The sequence below is a fragment of the Lynx canadensis genome, chromosome B4, assembly GCF_007474595.2.
Source record: "Lynx canadensis isolate LIC74 chromosome B4, mLynCan4.pri.v2, whole genome shotgun sequence".
NCBI classification, from domain to species: domain Eukaryota; kingdom Metazoa; phylum Chordata; class Mammalia; order Carnivora; family Felidae; genus Lynx; species Lynx canadensis.
Genome location: NC_044309.1, coordinates 44,835,805 through 44,847,043, shown reverse-complemented (window position 1 = coordinate 44,847,043; position 11,239 = coordinate 44,835,805).

The window sequence follows — 11,239 nt, the reverse complement described above, 5'->3', positions numbered from 1 at the left end:
GAAAAAAACACGAGAAAGGGATAAGGATTGGCGTAATTGCCGGAGGCACCTTTATTTTAAACGGGGAGGTCTCTAAATAATGAGAGAATATGAAAATGGTTTCGTGAGGTAGGAGAGCAGTAACCATTTGAATATCTAGGGAGAAGAATCTAGGCAGAGAGCAGATGTAAAGACCGCAGGGAGGGAGCATACTTTGGCCTGTTTCAGAAATGGCAAGTAAGGGGAAGTGGATAGTTCAAGAACCTTGGATTGCCTTGCAAGTTTAAAAAAAAAAAAAGTTGGTAATAGACACAAAATGACAATATTCAAAGGTATAAGAAAGTATTTTATGGAAAAACATTATCCAAGTTCTGATTCCCTCAAGGCAATCAGGTAGTAGTTTTTTTTTTTAATCTCTTTCCGATTTATGTGTGTGTGTGTGTGTGTGATTGGCAAACTGATGCAAATTCAGGGAAGGGGGGAAGGCATCGTTTTTACTCTAACAACAACCATTAGGTAATGTCTTTTTAAAACCCTATGGGTAAGTTTACTGCCCAGCTGGTGCTGTTTTATACCTTTCCCCTCTGCTCCTGCTCATTTTAAACAATTTTATGATGGAGTCTTTCAAACATTTTTTAAATGTCTTAAAAAACACTACGCACTCCCTGGGTTGCCTGGGTGGCCCAGTCGGTGGAGCATCCAACTTCGGCTCAGGTCACGATGTCACAGCTCGTGAGTTTGAGTCCCATGTCTGGCTCTGTGCTGACAGCTCAGAGCCTGGAGCCTGCTTCGGATTCTGTGGCTCTGTCCCTCTCTGCCGCTCCTCCGCTCATGCTCTGTCTCTCTCTGTCTCAAAGTAAATAAGCATTCAAAACCAAAAAACACTCTATACTTCCCGGCACTGAGATTTTTTGCCCATCTGGTATCTTTACTGTTATTCCTTTATCAGTATAGGTAGAGTCCTCTCATTTGTACTGGCTATTCAACGCTTCAGTTATATAGCTATCCATAATTTTGTCAGCCCTCTTACTGGATATTGAAGCTTTTTTTAAAAATTGCAATTATACTTTATCTCATAGTTCTAACATCCTTACCTCTAAACACTGTCAGTTTCCGGGTTACATTTATCCCATCGCTAGAGGGAAAAACAATAACAACGAATGCCGAAGAGTTGGAAAGTCTTCAGTAGTGGACATAAGTACGACCCTAAAACACTGGTTGAAGGTACAGAAGAAAGAATACGAATTGGATGGGCCTGAAGTAGGTTTGTTTTGTTTTTTGGTTTTTGTTCCTTTACAGCAAGGGATCGGGGACTTGAATTGCTTTATCAAAAGACAGAGGCTATCTGGGTGAGAACATAGCCAGAGATTAACTAGAAGGCTATCATCCGGTGGTCACACATTAGCTGTAATTGGTATAAGGCTCATGAGTTTTGCATGTTTGATAGAACAGCACCTGTTGAGACAATCCTACACCCGAAATACTTGCATGCTTTTCATTTGCCGAGAGTGATGCTATCACAAATAGCTCAATTGACACGTTGTAAGGGGCTCCTGCATTTATTGCAAGGGTGCAATTTTTGAAAGTACTTTTGCTCTTAGTGGAATGGAAAAATGTATTTATACAGACTAATCCTTTGAGATTTTTGAATAAAGTTCATAAATCTCTAATAATGCTAAATAAAAAAGTTCTTTAAATCTTGGAGCCAATGCAGATTGAAACTTTTGGGAGCTTGTACTTGGTTTCAGTTGAAAAGGGGAGAAGACAAAATCTCTTGACTTCAGAGGAGTGATTTCGTATATTACGGCATGAGTGTCTTTTTTGTTTAATAGGAAAAATCTAGAAAGGAAATTGGCTGATATAAATCTCTATAAGTTAGGTAATCTCATCCAGCAAAGGTAAGACTTCATCAGTTTCATCATTCTCTTAGGGTGAAAGCAATTCATCTGACAAACGAGCTCCAGAACCACCCAAATTTTCACTATTAATAGGGCCAGTAAACTGTAACGGGACTGAAATCCACACTGGGAATGTGATACATGTTGCTTACTTTGATCCCTCCCTACCCTTCTGTGGTTTGGTGGGCAGTATTCTATTGAAAGGATTGTAGAATGGAGGCATTGTGATAAAAGAGAGGAGAAATCACTGCTTTGTTATTACCATAGTATCTTTCCTTTCCTGCACGGATCTCACTGTTTAATTCATAGAAGATTTCACACTGGTGGGGTTCGAAATGACTCCTATGCCTCCCGGGTGTATGGGACACCACTGGTGAAAGTCCCTTTCATCAGTTGAGGCAGAGCTTCTCGAGCAATAAAAATACTGGGAAAGTGTGTGTGTGTGTGTGTGTGTGTGTGTGGGTGTGTGAAGAAATTCTTAAACTATTAAATTCTTAAACTATTTTCCAGAATGGCTGTTGCTGAATTGTGTCCCTCCCAAATTTATGTTCTACCCCCCAGTAGGGTTCTAACCCCAGTAAGGTTAAGTTCTAACCCCCCAGTAGCTCAGAGTGTAACCATATTTGGAGATGTGGTCTTTAAACAGGTGATTAAGTTAAAATGAGGCCGTCAGGGTAGGGTCCAAAAGAACTGGTGCTCTTACAAAAAAAAGAGACACATAGGGTTTGCGGGCACAGAGGGATGACCACGTGAAGAGGCAGCAAGAGGGCAGCGGTCTGCAAGCCAACAGAGGCCTCCAGAGAAACCAAATCTGCTGGCACCTTGACCTTGGACTTCCATCTCTAGGAATGTGAGAAAATAAATTTTGATTGTATAAGCCACTCCATCTGTGATATTTTCGTGCGGCAGCCTTTGCAAACTGATACCATTTTAATTTGCAGCAGCAATGTATGAGCATTTCTCTACATCCTTGTCAGCATCTGGTGTTGTCCCTTTAAAAATTTTAACACTTCTATAGTACGTGTGTGGTGATATTCATTTAGGTTTTAACTTACATTTCCCTAATAGCTAATGATGTTGAACGTATTTTCATTTGCCTGTTTATCATGTATTTATGTGCTGGAAAATGTCTCTTCATGTCTTTTATAAAATTTTTTATTGCACTTTATTTTGTTTTTGCTTAAACTGTCTAAATTTTTAAAAAAAATTTTTTTTTCAACGTTTTATTTATTTTTTTTTGGGACAGAGAGAGACAGAGCATGAACGGGGGAGGGGCAGAGAGAGAGGGAGACACAGAATCGGAAACAGGCTCCAGGCTCTGAGCCATCAGCCCAGAGCCCGACGCGGGGCTCGAACTCACGGACCGCGAGATCGTGACCTGGCTGAAGTCGGACGCTTAACCGACTGCGCCACCCAGGCGCCCCTAAACTGTCTAAATTTTGAGAGTTCTTTATGTAATCTAGATATGAGTCCTTTGTCAAATATCTGATTTGTAAATGATTTTCTCTCAGTTTGTGGCTGGTCTTTTCACCCTCCTTAACACCACATTTTGCAGAGCAAAAGGTTTTAATTCTGATGAATTCCAATTTATTATTTTTTCTTTAGGGCTTATGGTTTTAGTGTGGTACGTAAGAACTCTTCACCTAGCCTAAGCCTTGAAGATTTTTTTTCCGTTTTCCTCTCAAGATAATTTTTGTATGAGATGTAAGATTTAGGGTGAGTTTTGATTTTTTTGCCTATGGATTTCCAATCATCCCAGAAACATTTCTTGAAAAGACCGTTTTTATTTAATTGCACTGCTTTTATAACTTTGCTAAAACCCAGTTGACCTTACTCATGTGAGTTTAGTTCTGGTGTCTTTCTTCTGTTCCACTGGTCTAGTTTGTCTTTCCTTCCACCAACCACACATTGCCTTGAGTACTGTAAATCTTACAATCAGGTAGAGTTCCTCCCACTTTATTCTTTTTTTCAAAATTATTTTAGCCATTCTAGTTTTTTTGCCTCTCCATGTACATTTTGGAATAATCTTATCTATTTCCATAAAAAGTCTTGCTGGGATTTTGATCAGAAATGTCTTGGGGCGCCTGGGTGGCGCAGTCGGTTAAGCGTCCGACCAGCCAGGTCACGATCTCGCGGTCCGTGAGTTCGAGCCCCGCGTCGGGCTCTGGGCTGATGGCTCAGAGCCTGGAGCCTGTTTCTGATTCTGTGTCTCCCTCTCTCTCTGCCCCTCCCCCGTTCATGCTCTGTCTCTCTCTGTCCCAAAGGTGAATGAACGTTGAAAAAAAAAAAAAAATTAAAAAAAAAAAAAAAAAAAAAAGAAATGTCTTAAACCCATAGATCAATTTGAAGAGAATTGACATTGAGTCTTCTAATCCATGAACATGGTATGTATCTGTTTCTTCAGAGCTTTGATTTTTCATCAGTATTTTGGTTTTTAGCATAAAAAAAGAACATTCTTAGTGAATGTTCTATGGGCTTCTAAAAATAATTTTGTTATTTTTGGGTGGAGTGTTCTATAAATGCCAACTAGATCCTGTTGATGGATGGTGTTGTTAAATTTTTCTGTATTTTTTGCACTGAGGGAACATCTGTCTGGGACCTGTGGCTTCTGCTCCATGAACATGATACTGCTGAGTTTGGGGGGAGACAAAAGAAATCTGGGGCCCTTTAGTAACTGAGTTTGTCAAAAGACTTATGAGCCAGGCTGTGTGAAGTAAGGGCATGATCTTAGTACCTCTCCCTCTTTGAAACCTCCATTATGGATTCATTAGACCTGACTTAAACCTATCTTAACTCCTTCAAATGTTCAAGAAACTGGGTGGGACAAAACACAAGATAAAAATTTTGTGAAAAAACGTTAAGAAATTATAGTATCATTAACTTAAAAACTTTAAAGTTTCTTGCATAAGTGAATATGTTAAGTACCAACATTCTCATTGTTTTGGACCCTCACAATAATCCTGGCTAGTAGTTTTGTGTTTTTTGTTTTTTAAGTAGGCTCCATGCCTAGTGTGGGACTTGAACTCACAACCCTGAGATCAAGAGTCACATGTGCTACTGACTGAGCCATCCAAGAGTCCCCTGGAAACTTCTGTTGCTATTTAGTAAGGGCGTTGTGGATCTAGGTCACACAAATTCATTTATAAGGCTCAAACTCACAGAAATGGAGCCTACAGAGAGAAAAGCCTGTAGGAAGTGAGTAGATGTAGGTTCAAGTCCAAAGCTGTCACAATCTTTAACCTCAGGCTACTCATCCAACATCATGGTCTCAAGGTGTTTGCCTGAAAAGGAGTCGTATGGATCAGAGGTTTTCAACCGGTGGTCAGAGTGAGGTCATTTAAGAATTATCCTCGGGGCGCCTGGGTGGCTCAGTCGGTTAAGCGTCCGACCTCAGCTCAGGTCACGATCTCGCGGTCCGTGAGCTCGAGCCCCGCGTCGGGCTCTGGGCTGACGGCTCAGAGCCTAGAGCCTGCTTCCGATTCTGTGTCTCCCTCTCTCTCTGCCCCTCCCCCGTTCATGCTCTGTCTCTCTCTGTCTCAAAAATAAATAAACGTTAAAAAAAAAAAAGAATTATCGTCAGCCCCCCCTCCACTCAAATATGCCATTGTTCTTTGCGTGTTACTCTGTCAAGGTCACACCTAGGGATGGCATGAAAGAGTTGTATTTGACTGGCTGAGATTTGTAATCTATAGCTGTACGTAATTGAAGGACGAAGGCTCGTGGAGACAACAGTCAATGTAGAGTGTTCCCGGTGTGTGGGAACATTGTGCAGTAAGTATAACTCCAATAAGGGAGAGGCTGAGCAAGGATGAGACACCTTGCCTTCTCTGCTCACTTAGTGTCTCTTTAGAATACTGTGTTTAGATTGTAATATGAGAGCCTTTCTGACAAGTATAGTTTGAGGTAACCCTGAAGTCATTCAAAGGAAAACATACTAGTAAAGGTTAAAAATCACTGAAGTCGTTTTCTTTCTTTTTTTTTTTTTAATTTTTAAAAAAGTTTATTTACTTATTTGAGAGCAAGCGAGTGAGCAGGGGAGGGGAAGCGAGGGAGAGAGAGAGAGAACCCCAAGCAGACTCTGAGCTGACAACCCCTGACACGGGGCTCCATCAATGCAGGGCTCAATCTCACGAACCGTGAGATCATGACCTCAGCCAAGATCAAGAGTCAGACGCTTAACCGACTGAGCCACCCAGATGCCCCAAATTCCCTTGACGGAGCTGAACTTTTCAGGCCTTTCCTTCTTTGCTTCTCTGTTTAGTCTTTTCCTCCTCTTTCTTCTTATTCACTTTAGGAGTAAATTACTGCTCGTGCTGTGTGCAATTGCTAGTCATTCCCATCATCCCAAACAAGCAGCGATCAATGGATATTGAGATAGTGATTTAATTATAGCAGTACCATCTTCCCTTACATATATGACCCCAGTTCAAAGGTTGTAGATAAAACCCAGGAAGATTTTTCCAGTGCTTCGACTCTGCACTTCCCTTCCCGATCTCACTCCTCACAGTGCCCGTTTGTGTACTTCTAACGTAGAGTGTGCAGGTGGGGGGTGGGGGTGGGGTGGGGGGAGAGGGGTTCCCTGCCACAACGCTCAGGAATAAGTTCCCTGAATTTCATGAACAGAAGACTCAGTGGTACAGTTTTTCTCATGATATTTTGCTAGTGATTCCAAGCAGAGTTATTTACATTTTAGATATACCATCGAGAGCAGTCATCTCTCTGTGCTTTTAATCCTTCATTCTAATTAAAAAATCAATTTGAGGGGCACCTGGATGGCTCAGTCGGTGAAGCCTCCGACTTGGGCTCAGGTCATGATCTCATGGTTCTTGAGCTGGAGCCCCGCTTGGCCTCTTTGCTGACAGCTCAGAGCCTGGAGCCTGCTTCAGACTCTGTCTCCTTCTCTCTGCCCCTCCCCCACTCCCACTGTCTCTCAAAAATAAATAAACATTAAAAAAAATTTTTAAAAATCAGTTTGAATCCATTTTTTATTTTATTGTTTTCAAATTCTTTTTTATTTGAGAGAGAGAGAGAGAGAGAGAGACTGTGAGCGGGGAAGGGGCAGAGAGACAGAGGGAAAGGGAATCCCAAGCATGGAGCCTGATGTGGAGCTTAATCCCATGAACCGTGAGATCGTGACCTGAGCCAAAATCAAGAGTCAAATGTTTAACCGACTGAGCCACCCAGGTGCCCCTGAATCCATTTTTTAAAGTAAGCATATACCCTGATACATGTATATTTTTAGTATACAAACCCCATGTATGTATGTACATGAGTATCCACTCACAGCATGTGTTATAAAACAAAAAACAAAATTGCAAGATGAAATATTTTGCAAATATTTTATTAATGTAACAAACTTCTTACTAAAGTACTTTAATACTAATCAGTATAGTGATTTAAATGTTTCATTATTTGTAAATGTGTCTACTTAATCTACTTTTTTGTTCAGTTTAATTTGATAGTTGATTTCGACGGCTGTAACAGCAGAAAAGAATATACAGTTTCGGGGCGCCTGGGTGGCGCAGTCGGTTAAGCGTCCGACTTCAGCCAGGTCACGATCTCGCGGTCTGTGAGTTCGAGCCCCGCGTCGGGCGCTGGGCTGATGGCTCAGAGCCTGGAGCCTGTTTCCAATTCTGTGTCTCCCTCTCTCTCTGCCCTTCCCCCGTTCATGCTCTGTCTCTCTCTGTCCCAAAAATAAATAAACGTTGAAAAAAAAAAAAAAAAAAAAGAATATACAGTTTCGAATGGAAGAAAGTATTCTGGCCCCATCATACGTATTTTTTACTTCATTGACCAATTATTTAAATGTTTTTGTTGAAATTTACATAATTTCCATTTCCCTTGTATCAAAACAGTTTATGTAAACCAGTTAGAAATTGTTACATAACTTCCAAAATAAATGGAAACCACTTAGGATAATTTGCAGAGTTTAGAAAATTCTTTTAAGTTTTATAATATGTAAATATGAGAGTATTCTATGTGAGACATTTTTTACTTCAGCAACAAAAACACCAGATGATGAATAGTGACATTTCCAAAAACCTATTTTGAACCCAGCAAAGGTTCTTTTCAAAGAAATTCCATTTTCACTCACCGTGAAGAATTTTACTCATTGTAAAAAATCACTTTCCCTTTGAAGATGTTCATTTTTTTCTAAAACTATCTGCTAGGTAGCATATTCCTGCCAGCCACTCATCATAGAAAAGAATAAATTTAGGAGACCTGACTTTACGTAAAAAGAAAATAGTTAATATTTTATTTTATTTTTTTAAAGTTTATTTATTTTCAGATAGAGAGACCATGCACTTGCGTGCATGTGCGAGTGCAGGAGGGATGGTGAGGGGTGGGGGAGAGAGAATCCCAAGCAGGCTCCATGCTCCCAGCAGAGTCCAACGTGGGGCTTGAATGCATGAACTGGGAGATCATGACCTGAGCAGAAATCAAGAGTTGGATGCTTAACCGACTGAGCCACCCCGGTGCCCCAGGAAAATGCATAATATTTTAAAAGTGACAATTCTCTTAAGTACTTTGACAGTTGTTTAACACGAAGCACCTGGGTGGGACAATTTTTTTTTCTTTATTTTCCTTTTTTTAATTTGGAATTTCCTTTTAAGTCTGGTTGACATCCAGTGTTGCACTAGGTTCGGGTGTGCTTCACGGTGATTCAAGTTCTTTATGCCATGCTCACCCTAGGACAGTTTTAGGTATTAGTCCCCTTCTTATTTCATAGTATTGCTCTGTTTATACCATTTAGTGGTTTGGGTTTTATAAAAAAAACCACACTGATACCACAGGTGGCATCATGTTAAACCCGCACGAACACATCCATCTTGCAAATGATCAACTCCGTTCTTTCATGCATAGCCCTCCTTTGCGTCGGGATGCCTCATCTTCCATGTGCGCTAACACGGACGCTGTGACACACAGACGCGGAGGGTGCCGTCATCGCTCTTCTATATGAAAACGGAGTGAATGTTAGTGAAAGCTGGCCTTCACGTGTTTCAGGATAAAAATACAAGCAAATCTTGGTATTTTCCTCCTAACTTAGATAGCTTTCACTAATGTAACCTCGGCACCCAGCGTTGTAAATCTGTGGTCTTCTACCTTTATTTCAAGACATACTATTCCCCATGTGGAGAACAGTGGCTCTGGAAAGTTGGAGGTGCAGAGAGATGTACTGTGGATCCCGCATGATGTACCAGTGACCACACATGCTCATGTCATCTGATCAAGGCGTATTTCCCCCTAGGTTCCGGCTAGCTGCTGTAACGACCAGTCTGAAATTTCAGTGGCTTGATAGATTACATTTTTTCCTTGGAGATGTGCTTGGGTGGGTGGCTCCCCTGGGCAGTTTTCCTCCCAGGGGCTCCTTAGGAATAGTCTCCTCCCATGCCATGGTGCTGTCATCTTTAATATGTGGTCTCAGCTTGTCCCACTGTCATCCAGCAGGTAGATGGGGAAGTGAGAGGACAAGTCTGTTTTGGATCGTAAGGGAAACATCACTGATGCTTAGTCCCTGGGCCAAGAGTTAGTTACGTGGCTGTACCTAGATTTAAGAGGGCTGAGCAAGGCCTTAACTGCATCGGGAGAGAGGAAATGGGTTAGGTGAGCAGATCTGACCATAATCTCTGCCCCAATTCCAAAGCGTGATGTGTTAGGAGATGAATCTGGGCTTTAATCGTGGTCTGATTGACTATAAGATCTATGCTTTTCTCTTTATGCTATGTTGCCCTGCAAAGCAAAGGAAGGACCAACAAAAAAGACTAGTTGGTTCTTCGTGCTGCACTTGGTAGGGGCCTAGTCAGGTCCTCAGCTCTGCTCCCTCATAAACCTTCTACTTGTTAGCTCACCGAGCATTGTTTATTGCTGTGTTTACAAAATATGATTTGTTACAAATGACATTTTAATAATCTAAACCTAAAAACTTCCCTAGGCTTAGTGATATTTTTCTCCTCCCTATTCTAAGATGAATTACAATGATATATGACACAAAAAGATCAAATCAGTGAAACATTGACAAGAGAACGAGGTGAAGGACGGATGAGGTTCGAGTCAAGACTGAAGCAGAATTCAATATGTTAGCCATGAAATCATATACATAATAGGGCAGACAATGAATTTGGTTCTAAGATGGAAACACAAATAGTTATAGGGTGCACTGAATCTATGAGAAGAATTAAATCATTTGCTTCAAAAACATGTACAACCACAATAAATATTCAAACCAGAAGGAAATATAACCCATGGAATGTTGGTTCATCCATTCATCTATTTCATGATGGATGAATACTTATCGAGTGACTACTATGTGTCAGATACTATTTTAGTTCTGGGGATACATCTGTGCAAAGAATAAAATTCTGGCCTTATGTAATTAAGGAAGAGAGATGATAAATAAATGATGTTTTAGTACGTGTGGGGCTGCTAAGTCCTAAGAGGGGGTAATGGTAAGGGGGATAGAGGTACCAAGATGGAGTGCGTGGAATGGTCATGAAAGCCTTCACTGACCAGATGACATGTGAACAGAGAACCGAAGGAAGTGAGGTGATTAGCTGTGCAAAAATCTGGAACGTTCTAGAAGCAGTAAATGGCAAGGACACTGGTCTGGGAACATGTTTAGAGTTTTTGAAAGTAGGAAGCCGGGGAGGTGCAGTCAGAGAGGTACTGTGGATCTTGCATGATGTAACAGTAACAACATGTTCACATCATCTGATCAAGGCATATTTTCCCCTAGGTGATGCTGAATGCACTTGACAAATTTCACTCGTTGGTTTTTCTTTTTCTCTACTCTACTTAGACCACTGCATTGGTATAACATAATGAGTCCTTAACAGGATTTGGGTTTCCTAATCTCAATGCATTTCTTAATCACTTCTTAGAGACTTTAGATATTTATATATATTTTAAAGTTGAGTTTTTTAATGTTTATTTTATTTTTGAGGGAGACAGAGCGTGAGTGGGGAGGGGCAGAGAGCGAGGGAGACACAGAATCCGAAGCAGGCTTCAGGTTCTGAGCTGTCAGCACAGAGCCCGAAGTGGGGCTCAAACCCATGAATGGTGAGATCATGACCTGAGCAAAAGTCAGACGCTTGACTGAGCCACCCAGGTGCCCCTAAAGTTGAGTTTTATTATTAATTTTCAGATATTTAAGTACAAGTATGTACTTAATAAAGCATTTAACTTGGAAAGAGATCTTGGTTCGGATCCTGACTCGGAAGCTGACTTTCTGTAACCATGGAGGAGCCACAATTACTGAGTCTCAATTACTCTACAGTAAAGAAATACACGTTCCGAGGCACCTGGGTGGCTCAGTCAGGTATGCGTCCGACTTCGGCTCAGGTCATGATCTCACTGTTCATGGG